This window comes from Felis catus, chromosome A3, assembly GCF_018350175.1.
Source record: "Felis catus isolate Fca126 chromosome A3, F.catus_Fca126_mat1.0, whole genome shotgun sequence".
Lineage (NCBI taxonomy): Eukaryota > Metazoa > Chordata > Mammalia > Carnivora > Felidae > Felis > Felis catus.
This window is the reverse complement of record NC_058370.1, coordinates 135,682,016-135,697,769: the sequence shown is the minus strand read 5'-3', so window position 1 is coordinate 135,697,769 and position 15,754 is coordinate 135,682,016. Positions and strand designations below refer to the sequence as shown.

The 15,754-nt window shown below is 53.8% G+C and overlaps 1 protein-coding gene across 3 annotated transcripts in view; it reads left to right on the top strand.

Annotated features, from left to right (window-relative positions):
• Nucleotides 1-9,761: 9,761 nt before the first annotated feature.
• Nucleotides 9,762-15,754, top strand: part of RNF144A (ring finger protein 144A) — a 339,972-nt gene continuing 333,979 nt past the window's right edge. For 2 of the 3 annotated variants that reach the window (XR_006596045.1, XR_006596044.1), the window contains exon 1: nt 10,457-10,672. The gene's annotated coding sequence lies outside the window, so the exon portion shown is untranslated. Of the gene's footprint in view, nt 10,103-10,456; nt 10,673-15,754 lie in introns of those variants that run through there. The other variant, XR_006596046.1, reaches the window with a different exon arrangement.

Here is a 15,754-nt window from a genome sequence, read left to right as displayed (position 1 = left end):
CCTCACAATTCACACTAATAGATGGAAGGACGTTCAATGTCGTTCCAAAAACCACAGTTGATTTGAAAAAAAAAAAAAATCCCTGGGTTTGGGTTTTGAGTTGCTTACAGATTTGTTTATGAATGTGAATGTATCGCATGTTCTGGGAAGTCACTTTATCTAGAAAAAATACATAATTATAATTACAACATAATATATATAAATATGTATAATATATATATAAATATATATAATATATATTTTATAAATTATATATAATATATAATATATAGTTTATAAATATATATAAAAATATAATATAATTATAATTATATAAAGTATAAATATACATAAAATATATAATATATATTTTATAAATATATATAAAATATAATATAATTATAATTATATAAACATAATTATAATTATAAATCAGCTTCTCTGCAAGCTCTTTCCTGGAGGATCTGGGAGACCCCCCAAAGGTGAAGTATTTTTTCATTCAGGGCCATCTCAACTTATCCCTGCCTGATTCTGCTCCCAAGTTGATCTGCGAGGTTTTTCCCCACCACTGAGCCACTCTCCAATTGTGGGTGCCCCACAATTCAGCTCAACTCTGACATTTCTGCCTGGAGATAGCAGTAGGTCCACAGGGTAAGTGGTCCCTCCCACAGGACCGACCCCCACAGCCCTCTTCAGATGCCAGTCCCAAGTCCAGAGAATCAACAGCTATATATTGGAGGTTCCCACAATTCCTCCTCAGGTTCAATTAATTTGCTAGAGCGGCTCATTGAACTCAGAGAGACATTTTACTTTCTAGATCACTGGTTTATTATAAAAGGCTATCACTCAGGAACAGCCAGATGGAAAAGGTGCGTAGGGCCAGCCATGGGAAAGGGTGAGGAGCCCTCATGCAGTTTTCAAGTTCACTGGTCTCCCCAAATCTCTGCATGTTCCCCAACCTGGAAGCTTTCTGAACTCTGTCCTTCCGGATTTTTATTGCGTATCATTACAGATGCGTGATTGATGGAATCATCAGCCATTGGTGAGTGAACTCAATCACCAGCCCCTCTCCCCTCCCAGATGCCTCGGGGTGGGAAGAAAAGATTCCACCTTCCAATCACAGGGTTGTCTCCCCTGGCAACCAGCTCCTAGCCTTCGAGATTTTCTGAAGTCACTGTATTAACATAACAAAATACACTTTTATCCTTCTCATTAGGATAGGATCCCTTAGGAAATTCCGAGGGTTTTAGGAGTTCTGTACCAGGAAGCGGGACAAAGGCCATAGATATATTTCTTTTTTTAAAAAAATATTTTTTAATGCTTATTTATTTATTTTGAGAGAGAGAGGGAGAGAGAGACAGACCGAGGGAGGGGCAGAGATGGAAGGAGAGAGAGAACCCCAAGCAGGATCTGCACAGCCAGCATGGAGTCTAACTTGGGGCTCGATCCCACGAACCGTGAGATCATGACCTGAGCCGAAACCAAAAGTTGGAGGCTGAACCGACTGAGCCCCCCAGGCGCCCTTATTTCTTATTATGTATAAATCACAGCATCACACTCTGAAACCCCCTTAGCTCCTCGACTGAAGAGTCTGACCTCTCACTTCTTGAGGTTTGGGTTGTAATCAACTTTCTGCAAGCTCTTTCCCGCAAGCAAGTTGTTACGGAGGAGTCAGAGAACAGGAAAATATGTGAAGTTGGAACCGTGTCTTTTCAGGAGGGATAACTTACTGCTCCATAATAAAATACCACCGACCGGGTGGGGGGATGGATCTTTAAAAAGAGACGTGTTTCTCCCAGTTGTGGAGGCTGGAAATCCAAGATCAAGGTGCTGGCTGATTTGGTTCCAGGTGCTAAAAAAACGAAACAAGCCCCAAGTGGAGTCACGTGACTCCTGAGGGTGAAACTAAGATTCCAAGTTTCAGCCTCTCCCAGGAACGTGGCCTTTTAAAAATCCTTCCGAAATGTCCCGATCAGTCCTGAAACAAGCCTTCCTTTTCTTCCCCCGGTAGCTCCTTGCCCTGTCGTCCTTCCCACGAACACCTGCCCCTGTGCGGCTGCTGGGACATCTCCCCGTTGGCTTAAAGGGATGCTTCCTGATTCAGGAATCACTTAATAAAGCTAATATGGTCTTCAGACTTACTCAGTCAAACCTTGTTTGTTTTTGTTTTTTTTTTAATTTAAAAAAAAAAAAATTTTTTTAACATTTATTTATTTTTGAGACAGAGAGAGACAGAGCATGAATGGGGGAGGGGCAGAGAGAGAAGGAGACACAGAATCCGAAGCAGGCTCCAGGCTGTGAGCCATCAGCCCAGAGCCTGACGCGGGGCTCGAACTCACAGACCGCGAGATCGTGACCTGGCTGAAGTCGTACGCTTAACCAACTGCGCCACCCAGGCGCCCCAAACCTTGTTTGTTTTTAACACGGGTATGCGATTTCCCCTGGCCTGTCCTCGCACGGCAGAGAACCCTCTGTTCTCCAGCACCCGAGTTCCTCAGAGCGCAGACCAACGTCAGAGCCAAGATGAGGGAGAGACCTGTTCCCTCCTCCTTCCCAACCGCCAGGGACCCAGAGTCCACATCTGCCTTCAGCTTCTGTTTTGCTGTTTGCTTATTTGTTTTAATCCGTGGGGCCTTGTCCGATGGTTAGATGTTGTGAGGGTGTGTCTTCTTTCGGGCAAATGGGATATGTCCTGAGCCTGTGGTCCTGGAATAAAAGTTCTCAGAAACACAGCCCCGGGGGTCCCACGAAGACCTTAGTGCCCGGATAGGAGAGGGGCGAGGAGCCAAGGGGAAAGGGGGTGGCTAGATCTTTGGACACACACAAAATGGGGAAAGAGGCCTGCCACATCCTGCGTTGTAACTTCTCATGCGGCCACGTCTGGCTCCAGACACACGTCAAAGGAAAACGTAGCAAAAGTTCCTGCAGGTGGAACAGGACAGTCAGATTAACGCATCCGAAGGAGTCATGGAAGTTACCAAGGGCATCACTGGGACGAGGTCTGAAATAGTAGGAGAGGTTTGCCAGGCCGCCAAGGGGTAGGGAATTCATGTGTGTGTTGTGTAGTTATTGGTGGTGTGTGTGTGTAGACAGAGAGAAAGAGAGGTGTTTATGGACTGTCTGCATTTTAAGGAGGTTGAACAATCTTAAGACTACCACTTTTATTTATTTAAAAAAATTTTTTTAATGTTTATTTATTTGAGAGGGAGAAAAAGAGCGCGAGTAGGGGAGGGGCAGAGAGAGAGGGAGACACAGAATCCAAAGCAGGCTCCAGGCTCTGAGGTGCCAACACAGAGCCCAGCGCGGGGCTCAAACTCATGGACCGCGAGATCGTGACCTGAGCCGAAGTCGGGCGCTCAACCGACTGAGCCACCCAGGTGCCACAAAGTACTTTTAAAATCACAGCGGAATAAAACTTAAACACAAACAAAACCCTTGTTAGAAACCAAACAAAACAGCCTCTAAAGAGCTCTCTACATCTTTTTAGGCCCAGAAAGGGTCTGCATAGCCCCAAATTCTATTCTTACTCTCCACAGTCCCGGCCCCAGACCTTTCCATCCACAGGTGGATCCCAGGCCCGAGCCCAGTTGCCACCCTCATTTCTAACAAACCCTCTGTCCTGTCAAACCGGACGGTCCGTCCTGGGGAAGGTGTTACCCGATTTTCGCCGTTGCGGTGGCTGGAACTCTTCAGGGGCCATCACTTACACTGGTCGGATCCCCGTGAAGCAGTTCCGGGATGGCTGTTTACCAGCTGGAGATGCCGTCAGGACCACCCCCTGTAGAGGGTGGTGAACGGCAGGTCTGGGGTGCATCCGCCGTGGAGACTCAGCGGGTGGATCTGGGGGCTGGGACCCTAGGGGACTGGCTCAGGGTGAGGGCGGCAGGGCAGGTCTTTAACCTGGCACGGACCAGTCGTTGGAGGAAGCTGCCTCCAGAAAGCGGGTATAAATGTGGGTGCAGCAGCTTCCTTTGGGAGAGGACAGTTCCTGGGAGGTGTGCCGTCACCCCCGCCCCACGCACCCCCAGCAGCTGGGGGAGTGAGTGTTGGGGTTCTGCACAAGTCGCTGTGGCATTCGCTACCCCCGTGAAATCTCACCCAACCCCCGGCCAGTGGATGCGGCGCTATGTCCCACACCCGCCTCACCATCCTCTGTACCTCTAAGACATGATACCACGTGGCCACGTCCAGGATGCATGTGCTCTGGGCACCCCACCTCTTGTCCTGACACACTGCCGGTTGCCTTACTGCCAACCTGATCCCTAAATTCCTTCCAGGTTCCCAGAGTTTCCTGGCTCCTTGCTACCTGCCTCAAATGCGCTCTCGTGTCTAACACTTGACAATCTGTTCTCCTTCCTTGGTGGCACACTTTGGCTCTCTTTAAGACGCCGAACGACGAATCGCTGCTACTCAAAACCAGTCTATACTGAACGCGTGAGTTGGTTTACAGGAGACCAAGCTGCAGTCACAAATGCACCCTAAAATTTCAATAGCTCGACACATGGGACTTTATGTTCTCCCGGGAATTGTCTTACGAAGAGGCGACTCCGCGATCCAGGCGGATTTCACGTTGTGATCCAAACATCTCAAGAGGTGGGTCTATCAACACTATGGTAGGGGTGGGCAAGGTGGAGGTCTTGAAATTCTTCTCTGTCTCAACCCCCAAGTGAAACTCCTGCCTACAGTCTATTGAACACAATGAGTCAAGTGTCCCCACCTAACTGCAAGGAGGCTGGGAAATGTGGAGAAACACAGGGATATTTAGTGAGCATTAAATGTCTGCCCGCAATTAAGTCCATCGAATGTTGAATATAACTTAATCATTCCTTCCGAGCTGAAAAAGGCCTTTTAAATTTTGTTGAGCCACAAGGGCCATATTCTATTGATCACTATAGAAAAGCAGTGCAATAAAATGTCACAAGAACTCCGAATCTGCCAAGAACCTTGAATAATAGCACCATTTATGCCCCTAGCTGGCGGTGATCTTGGAGCCGTCAAAGGCCACTTTAAACCTTGGTGTTTCCGGATATGCGATGAAAAGATTAGACTCAACCTGCTCCCTGGTCTCAACGTCTGTGTACATCTGCGGCATTTACGTCCGAGCCACACAGAAGTCGTAGTTCGTGAGACTGCAGAAGACAAGATTCATTTGCTTCATTCAACAAATACTTATTACGTGCCCAGAACCTGTCCTTCCGGAGCGGAGTGCGGTGGGGAACAGGGCAGAAAACGTCTCTGTGTGCTGCAAAAGATGCCAAGCACAACAGTTTTACTTCGTTATTGACACAGCAACCTTCTTATTTACGATTGCTACTCTTAAAAATAAACCTGCCAGAGGGGCGCCTGGGTGGCTCCGTCGGTTAAGCGGCCGACTTCCGCTCAGGTCACGATCTCGCGGTCCGTGAGTTTGAGCCCCGCATCGGGCTCTGTGCTGACCGCTCAGAGCCCGGAGCCTGTTTCTGATTCTGTGTCTCCCTCTCTCTGGCCCTCCCCTGTTCATGCTCTGTCTCTCTCTCTCTGTCTCAAAAATAAATAAACATTAAAAAAAAAAATTAAAAAAAAATAAACCTGTCAGTTGTTGTGAGAGGCCTGAGAAAATTGAAACTTAAAAGCTTAAGTTACGGGAAACTGGAACCTAACCAAGCTTCACCAGCTTGTTCCGCTTCTGTACAATTGCTTGGCGCGCCCATGTATTCTTGATCAATCATTATTGCCTAGCACATCCGTATATTCTTGATCAACCATTGTTACTTGGCACATCCGTGTATGCCTGATCAATCATTGTGATACCCGTACCCCCGGTTGTGGTCTGACCTAAACGCAGGAACCAATCGAATACTGTTAAGTGTCCAACTTTAAACACCAACCAATCGCAGCTCTGTAACTGTGGAAAATTCCTGATTTCCCCATGACTTGTTTGTACCTGTCTATAAAAGGGGTGTAAAAACCTCTCTCAGGGTCTCTTGGCGTCACCGGCAACGGGGGCGCAGAGGTCCGGGTTCGAACCTGCAATAAATGACCCTTGCTGCTTAGCTTTGACTCTGGACTCTGGTGGTTCGTTTTTGGGGGTCTCTTAGGCTCTGGGCGTTTCAGTTGTACCAGCAACAACGGGTTTATTCAGGAATAACAGAGAATTGCCATCTGGGACAAGCAAGCTATGGCAAAAACCATAGGCAAGTCCACAAACAAAGGAAAGGAACAAGGACACCAGGACGTTGGGAGGGCTGTTGTACGTCAAGAGTCCACTGGAGTAAACGAGGAGCCGGAAGTGTAGTGGCTCCTCGAGGGCTGAGATGTGACGGTTTCCCATTGGCTGGGCTGTTGCCCTGGAGGAGAAGACCTTCCTTCCTCCGGCAGGTGGGTGCGGTAAAGGAGCATCCATCTGCCAGGCCCCTCTTGTCCAGCCGGATTGGCAATAACCAGGAGTGAAAGGGCCCGAGAGATCCCTCTGCCCAACCTCCTGACTCCTACTTCCGTGCGGTGTCCTTTTAATTCATCCTCACACACCCATTAATTTTTACCGCCTTTGTATATGGCGTTTTTATTTTTGTTATTGCCTGAATTGTAGTCACACATTGGACACCTTCTGGAGGCTTGTACAGGGTCGCTCGGGCTCCTGGAACAAAACACCAGGGACTGAATGGCTCAGACAACAGAAATGTATCAGGGCACAGCTCTGGAGGCCGGAAGTCTGAGATGAAGGGGTTGGCTTTCGGGGAGAATCTGTTCCCAGCCTCCTCTGGGCCTCTGGCGCCTGGCCTGCGATCTTTGGCGAGACCCAGTTCGCGGAAGCATCGCCAACCTCTGCCTTCATGTTCACGTTCACAGTAGCGTCTCCCTGACGTGCACGTCTGTCCTCAAACTTACTCTTTTCGGAAAAACACCAGCCACGTTGGATCAGGGCCCACTCTACTCTAGTATGATTTCATCTGAACTACTGACATCCCCAACGACCCTATTTCCATATAAGGTCACATCATGAGTTAGCCGTGGTTAGAACCTCACCATAAGAATTTGGAGGGGACGCAATTCCATCCACAGCAGTGCCGTCAAGGGACCACAGGGATGAATTTTTCTCTCCTCTTGTATTTTCTTACTTGAAGTTTTGATTTTCTTCCTTAAGCTATGCTTTTTTTGTTTCGACCACGTATTTCAAGTGATCGCAATGTAACTTTGCTTTTTTTGTACCTTCTCTCCAGGTAGTCTAGGAAAAAGCTGAGTCTTGTAGTATTTCCAGCTCCGGGGTGTTTGCAAAGCTGAAGGCAGAGCTGAGGACAATTTCCCTGCATCCTGTCTTATGTGGACGTTCTGGGCACGGACGAGATTCTTTGGGATGTGTAGGTTGGGGGAAAAGGGAGAGGCCTCTGAGAGGTGGGAGGCAGGAGTGGCCACCAGGGGAGATTTCCCAGGATGCCCTGAGAGTGGCTGGAAGGGATCTGGCATTGCCTTGTCCCTCGCAGGCCACCTGGGCCACCTGGGGAGCTGACCCCGTGGAAGAGAAACTGTGGCCAGCTTGCTCAAAAGGGACGGCACGGCTTGGGGGAGGCTGTCAGGGGACCTGGCCACGTGCTGAGGGCAAATGTGGGTTCCATCCTGCACTCCCCGAACCGTGAGATGCTCCTGATTCTTGTGTATCCCAGCCAAGAGAGGCAGAACAATAAGTGACATTTAGTTGCTGGCTACGCTCTTTGAAACGAGGCATGGCATCCAAACGGATTTTAAAAATTAAAGAAATGTGAACTTTCTGTACTTAAAGAATGTGTGATTACAAAGTCATACAAACTGCGGCGTCTGAAATGTTTTTCTTTTAATCCACGAGCGTGAATCTGGAGCTTCCCTCAATTTTGCGTCTGGAGGAGAAACTTGAGAATGGAATTGCGTTTCTCCAGCCTCTGGACCATTTAGGCAGCAGCCTGTTTACCAGCGAGCCCAGAATCTTGCCTCCGGTAGGTAATCAAAAAGGCACTTGTTCCGTGAGGGAATGATGCGTCACAAACACTTAGGAACAGTGGGTATCTTTTAAAATGGGCCTGGCGTGGGGCGCCTGGGTGGCGCAGTCGGTTAAGCATCCAACTTCAGCCAGGTCACGATCTCACGGTCCGTGGGCTCGAGCCCCGCGTCGGACTCTGTGCTGACAGCTCAGAGCCTGGAGCCTGTTTCAGATTCTGTGTCTCCCTCTCTCTGACCCTCCCCCGTTCATGCTCTGTCTCTCTCTGTCCCCCCCCCAAAAAAAAACGTTGAAAAAAAAAAACCCTAATATTGGGGCGCCTGGGTGGCGCAGTTGGTTAAGCGTCCGACTTCAGCCAGGTCACGATCTCGCGGTCCGTGAGTTCGAGCCCCGCGTCAGGCTCTGGGCTGATGGCTCAGAGCCTGGAGCCTGCCTCGGATTCTGTGTCTCCCTCTCTCTCTGCCCCTCCCCCGTTCATGCTCTGTCTCTCTCTGTCCCAAAAATAAATAAACGTTGAAAAAAAAAAATTTTTAAATGGGCCTGGCGTGATAAACCTCTGGCAAAACCTCTGGGGGAGATGGCCCAAAGTCACCACCTGTGAAGGGATTGGACTGGAAGCCAAACAGCAATGAGTGGAAATGACCTTGAGAGACCCAGGCAGCTCCTGGCTGGAGAGAGCCAGGATGGGTGCTCCCAGGTTAGAACTCAGAGTGGACGATTTCACTCTTTATTTATTGGGGGCTTAGTATGCCCAAGGCCCTATGGGGGAGTACAGAGAAAAACGGCCTCATCACTGTTGTACAGAATCTTAAGATCTAACAACCAGACGGTAAATATCCGAAACACGATGTGACAGATGCCATGGCCTGCACAGAAACAAGCTCAGTATTACACAAGTTCAGAGATCTGGGGGGTGGGAGAAGAGGCGATTGATCGGGAAGCCTCTAGAGAAAACAACTCTATTCTAGACACATTGGAGGCAAGTTATATTATTGATGAGGATGTCCTCTTTCTCAGATGATCTCATTACCAAAGTCAGAGCGGGAATGAAGTCATATACAAGTCACTGCGTAAACACTTACTAGCTCAGGTGTACCCCCGGCTAAGAGCACACCCCCTTCCAGCTCCAGATGCTCCTTCTCAACTCCTCTGATTCGATTTCATGTCTGCATCTCAGCATGGACCCAGGCGTCACGGAGCGGGCAGGCTCATTTCCAACCCTCGTGGATCCACAACCGCCCTTCCATCTGACAGTCTTCCGTAGGTCCTGTCACACAGAGTCCGGGAAAGGTGATTATGTGCTCTGTGTGGCTCTGGCCCCTGTGCTGGGCCGTTCTCACCTCCTACCGAGCATCTGGAGTAAAAGTATTAGGGTTCATCTCACTATGCCTCCTTCCTGATCAACGACATTTCCATGAGGAATTTGAGAGACCTCGGGAGTCAGGTACCCGTTCATACGTTCATACGGGTACCTTTGAGGAGGGGAAATATTTACCGGAGTAACTTCCCAATGTGGATGAGACAGATTTATGTTTTTGAAAAACAGACGTGTGTGCCATAGAGGAAGACCAATTATACACCAAGTCAAGGGAAGTTGAGAATCTTGTAGTGTACCTGTTTGGGGTAAAGGGGAGAAATAACAGCCAAGGGCACTGCTGTCCTTAGAGTCGGGCATTATCAGTTATGTGCATACTGCTCTGTGCGTAGCTGTCTGACTTAACCCTTCGGAGGATCCCTGAGACACACGCACCTGCATTTCCAGCGAAAACAATGGAAGCACGGAGAAGTTAGGAAGCAGAGGGGGCCGGTAGGTGAAGGCATTAGAATTCTGAGCCCACAGTGGCGGGGCTGGTGTTAAGGAAGGAAGATACTGCGGGGGGGTTGACCCACAATTCTGGAGAACCCAGTCTCTGCATTGAAGGAGGCATTGTTTCACACACACACCAACGAGTTTTGTTCGGCTCTGCATGCCCGACAGGCATATAATTTAACACTTGGCGAACTTCTAGCTACCAAAGGGAGTGGCAAAAATAAATCTTGCAGGAATTCTGCCGTCAACGGTCTTCGACAGCAACAAGCCAGAAACCCTGAGACTAGGAAGGGGATTGCTTCTGCCGGGGGTCTCGCGTCTCCGACCGTCCGGGTCGGCTCTCCTCCATCGGTCCGAGCAACCAGGTAGCGGGGATGGAGAGGCATCTCCGCGACGCCGGCGGAGAAAGGCCCTCGGCCGTGACCGCCAGGTCCTCAGCCGGCAGGGATGCGGCCGCGGTCCTGCGGGCTCGGGTCTGGCCCGGGGCGGCGCTCTCCGGTCACCCGGCTGAGGGTCGGAGGGGGTCACCCGCTGGCTTCCCAGCCGGCTGACGACGCCCCCCTCCCCCGCCCCCTCCCGGGTCCCGGCGGCCGCAGACGAGGCGGGACCCCGCGGTCCCGGGCGCGCGGCGGGCGGAGGCGCCGCCCCGGGCGGGCGGGCGGAGGGCGGAGGGCGGAGGGCGGAGGCCGGGCGCGCGGCGGGCGGCAGGGGGCGCTGCGCGGCGGGCGGGGGCGCGGGCCGAGCCCGGGCGCCCGCGTCTTTGTGCCGCTCGCCGCCGCCCGCTCTGCCCCCCGCCGCCGGTGCGCCCCGCTGGAGGGCGGGCAGGGGATAAAGGGCGGCTCCGGCGGGCGCGGGCACCGGACAGCGCACCCCGCACGCGGCGCCGGACACCCGGCCTGGGCGCAGCCCCCGGAGCCCCGGCCGCGCGGGACCAGGTGGGTGACGCGCGTCGCTTTGTGTCGGCGTCGCGGGAGCGGGGCGCGGCCGGGGGTGGGGTGGGGGGGAAGGAGGGATGCGGCGGGGCGGGGCGGACGCGGCCGGGGTCCCGGGGCGCTGGGGTCGGGGCGGGGACGCGCAGGCTCCCGGCCGAGGGCGCCACCCTGGCCCTGCCCTGTCCCTCGGTGGCCCCGGCGCCTGGCGCGGGTCTGCAGCGCGGCGACCCCGGCGCTCCGGCAGGCGGGTCGGGCGGGTTGGGGCGGGGGGTGGGGGGGGAGGGCCGCGGGCCGCCGAGTGGGACGAGCGCGAACCGGCCGCGCGCGGGAGGCGGCGGGGAGGGCGGCGCGGCCCGGGGCGGCCGGGAGCCGCGCGTCCTCCGCTCTGCCCATCCCCGCACCCCGGTGACCGCGGCCGCTGCCCTCCCGCCGCGCCCTCCCCTCCCGGGGGTCTGGGCGCTCCGCCCTCCGGCGCCGCACTCCCTCCCCCCCCACCCCCAGCACCCCGGCACCATCCTGGGCGCTCGGGCCAGGCTCCTGTCCCGGGGACCAAGGGGCTCCCTGTTGTACCCTCGTGATCTCCATAGTCAGGTCTAGGATGGTCACTTCCAAAGTTCTCTCTCTGCCTTTCTTTGCAGCGAATAATAATAATAATAATAATGCCCGTTCAACAAATACCCGGTGCTTGTCTTGCGCCGGGCGGAAGTCCGGGTAACGGACAAGGGTTGGATAAGGCTCCCCAAGAATATCCCGAGTGGGTGCCCTGGGGGAGGGGGCCTTGGCCCCGGCACCAGAAAGACATCTGACTTGGACATCTTGCAATGAACAGTTCTGGCAAGGAAGCTCTTTGCTGGGAGCGGGGCCTGGGGATCTGTAAGGACACATTCTAGTGAATGGGGCGGGGTGGGGGGGTGCCCTTAGGAGAGAGCGGCCAGCGGAGGAGCTGTGTGCTGAAGAAAAGGGCAGGGCCCAAAGTAAGTTGGTGCGGATTCCTGTGGAGCTGGAGTCCCCGGGAGGGAGAGGAGGGTCGGGCTGCCGCGTGAAGGAGGGCTGTTGAGTCAAAGCTGGAAGGCGGGGCGGGTCCGGGTGTCCGGAAATGCACCTGGCGGGAGGGATCTGCCTGGCCCAGCAGCGGGGTGGGAACCACGGTGTGCAGGGATATTTTTTTTCCCCTGGCACCAGGCACCTGATGTTTCCTACTTTTGTGGTTGACTTTATGGTTTTTGTTTTTGTATGATTTTTAAAGAATGCAAAGGAAATTTGGAGACAAATCACCATCTTTCAAACTCGGGGCTGACTTTGGTCTCGATCCAGTGGCCGTGGGAGCCCTTGAAGGTTTCGGAGGTGGAGGAGAGTGAGCGAACTGAACGCTGCTTTGTGTGATGACGGGGGTGTTGGTGCAGTGTGCCGCCTGGAGAACCCGACCCACCTCCCCGCCTCCCACCTACTGGGGCGTGGGCTTCCCCCTCCACCACTTCTCAAAGGTCGGGCACGGATTGCAGACCTCGTGAGAAAACGGGACGCACATAACCTAATTTTGATGGGGTGGGAATTTTCCAGATCCAGCAGAATTGGAGTTTGGAAGTTGACGTGTTTAAAGGGGCCCTGACACCAATGCCAGTGGGCCTGGAGAGCTACCCAAGGGCGGACTCAAGCGCTGAGGGCTGAGCTGAGGCCACGAAGGCGCACCGTGGGCACCCACAGGCTGTGCCTGGATGGGGTCCTGACAGCCGGAAGGCCACTTTCAGATGCGTGTTTGATCAGCGTGTTCGGTGCCCCTGGTTTGATAGTGTGTAATTCCCACGTCCCGGCTGCACTAGAGGACGGTGCTTCTCCTGTGGACCCGCTGTGGTTGGGGACTTGGGAGGGACCCCACGCCCTCTTCGGCTGAAGCTGCTGACGTTTGGCGGGTGAACTTGGGGCTCAGCCAGAAGCTAGGAGCCACGTCGCTTCTTTGTTCCGTGGTGGTTCATAATTTGGCCCTGCTGTCTTCTTTTGTTCAAATTTCTCCTCTTCTTGAGAGCCCTTCTCTCTGGTGGTGGAGACAGGAGGGGGTCGTGTCCTTGCAGACTGAGGATCTCAGAGCTGGATGGTCATTACAGATTCCTAGCCCAGCCACTCGTTGTGACTTGGAGAGGAGACAGGCCTGCGACCCCAGCCTGGGGACCCACGCACACAAGGGCTATGGCTAGTCTGGGCCCGGCATCCCCTTTCCTGTCTGCTGTTCCTTCTGTTCTGCGCTTGGGCTAGGGACAGTGGAGACGAAGTCAGCTCCTCTGGGGGTCTGGTGGTCTGGAATCACTCAGGATGACAGTGAGGCCCAGACTCTTAACAGGTCATCTGACCAAGCATGGAGTGCCCCCCCACACCCAGATTTCTGGAGGTGGGACATCAGAGGGAGCCAGGGGGCCATGAATAGAATGGAATGCTTCTAAGGAGGATGGATCCTCTCCGGGTAGCCTCCTACCTTGGAGATCCAAGGACTAAGTTGAAGGTGCCTTTCCTTAAGACTAGAAAAGTTGTTTGAGGTCATCATTCTCGGGACCAGCCTCCTCTGTCCTTTGTTTCTGCATTGCTGACACACATGAACAGCTTTTCTTAATTAGGTGATGAAATTCAATTGCAGCAACTGTTCACATACCTGCTGGGGATTATTCCAGAAGGACAGAGCTTGCCCAACTCTCTGACCCCGCTACGGGACTGAGAGCGAGTGTCCTAACCTTCTTGCGGGGCCCCAGTTCCTTCAGCTGTAAAACTCAGGTGTTGGCCTGAATGATTTCCAAAACCGAGAAAGAACAGTGGGCTGCCTTAAACGGCTTTTCCGGGAGAATCAGCCTTGTAGGATAACTCCCCAGATGCAACCAATTTTAAGGATTTATCAAGAAGAGCGTCTTCCCTTGCAGGTGATTATGTTGAGAGGTAGGCTTTGGAGGGGGTGGTTCTTGGTGATGAGAATGTCCATCTTCCTTCATTCCCGGAATCTAGAACCTGAATTGGAACCTGTTTCCTGGATGGTCTGTGGACTCGGAGAGCAGGACTTCCTCTGCAGAGCAGGTTGGCAAGCCGGATGTACTGTTAACAGAAAAAATAAGTTCCCCCCGGATGGTGTGAGGTAGTGTGTCGACCAACATTTCAGTCTCCTAGCGTTTGCCGTAGGGAGAGAGGAAACCGTAGTTCACGTTCAGTTAGCGCGTCCTGTATCAGCAGGTGCTGGCTGGGCCCTAGCGGTGGACCCAGTGTTCACACAGCCCCGCGGGAGAGGCGCTCCTGCTGTCCCCGACCTACAGGGGAGGGAAGTGAAGCCGAGAGCCGTTGGGTTGGCCGAGGCCATGCACTTGGTACACGTTGAAGCCTGTGTGAGACCCGGAGTCCTCAGGAAAGGGTATATTCTGTGATGTTGAGGGCGGAAGCACATTCGTAGATTGTTCTATGGCTGGGGCTGGAATGCAGAGTGAAGTGGGGCGTGGCGAGGAGTCTGCCCGTTAGAGCCGGTGATGCCAAGGACTTGAAGGATGAGTCTGGGTTAGCCAGGCCACTTTGGAGGCCCAAGGTCAGATCTGGGTCTGGGAACAGCAGGCAGTAGCCAGGGTGGGCTGGGAGCTTAGAGCCCACGGCTCTGCCGTGGTCTTGTTCTCCAGGAGGCTGGCTGTCTCTGAAGGCTGTTCCAACCAAGATTCTCCGGGCAGTAAAAGAGGTGCTTTCGTTTCTGGTGTCTTCTAGAAGCTCCTGCCCGTCCGGGGTGGGTGGCGGGGGGGAGGGGATGGGCTCACTGTGTAGTTTTAGAGCCTCTGCCCCTCCTATTTCCCTTCCCACCCAGGTCTGTGGGCTGGAGGAGATTCGGTTCAAAGAAGGTGAGCGGAACCACAGGCAGCAATCCAGGAACCTGCCTCTTGCCTTCAGGGCCCCCTGCGCAAGGCCGGGCCCATAGCAGCCTGCCTGCTGTTGAGAACCTCCCAGTCGGTCGTCAGCCACATCCTCTGTAGGTGCGGGCTTCGGTAGCTTCTGCCCCCACGGGCACAGCTCTGTGGGTGGGAGCCTGAGCCCAGACCCAGCAGAGCAGAGGGGAACATTCCAGACCCACAGAGTTGCTATGGATGGTGGCCCTAGGAGGGTTATTGCTTCCGCAGGGTTTTGTGTCTGTCCTCGGAACGCCTCCCACTACGTGGTTTTCCTGGGACCTTTTTGGGTACACTTCTTTGGAACGGGGTGTGTTTACTTAACGCTGGGGGAGGCAGCGTGTTAAGGTTATCAGGAGGGCGGTGGGCCTGTGCAGGCTGCGTCAGACCAGGAGAGAATGCCTCTCAGACCTCCATTGATCTGTTAGCCATGCAGACAGGGAGGGCGCCCGCCCTCCCTTCGGTCCGTCCGCATCCAGGACGTGTGTTAGGGGGCCAGCAGTGGGTGGGGTGTGGTCCTGCCTAGTTGCCCCGGAGGCTGGCTTGTCCGCAGGCCCTCCCAAATTCCACCTGCCCTCCCCTGCTCGCCCACCCCTCCTCCCATCGAGGCTTCCTACCCTGCGGGAAGGGTAGCCTGCTGATCAGGGAGGCCGTCACTCTCCCCTGGCTTGGGGGTGGTGGGACACGTCCCCTTCACAGAAACGTGCAGACCCCTGCGTTAGGCACCCTCCTCTTCATCCGGGTAAAACCTTCTCTTCGGTAGGTGTTCTGAAGCCAGAACGATGCAGGTATTTTTTGACTTTCTTGGGAAGCTTTGTGTGACACCCACCCGGGTTCCTCATCATGTCTTGTCACTTCGCTGCTGGGACACCCTCGGCTACCTCCCTTGTTTGTCGACTAAGGGGGATGCAACCTTGGTTGAGCCTCTGGGAGTCTTCATCGCTTGGCCCCAGCCCGCCTCTCCAGTGCGGTTCCCCCCACCCCCCACGGTCTCCAAGCGTGTGCCCTGGAACGTTCTTCTGCCGTCTCCGTGGGCCACATTCCTAGCGGTCCTTCCAGGCTCAGCACACGTACCGCCTTCTTTTCAAAGCTGCAGGATCATTAACGTGGGGATCGTGGAGATCCACCCACCGGGGGCTGGCATCTTGCAGATGGGACACTGGCGGTGTGTGGAGCACAGGACAGAATG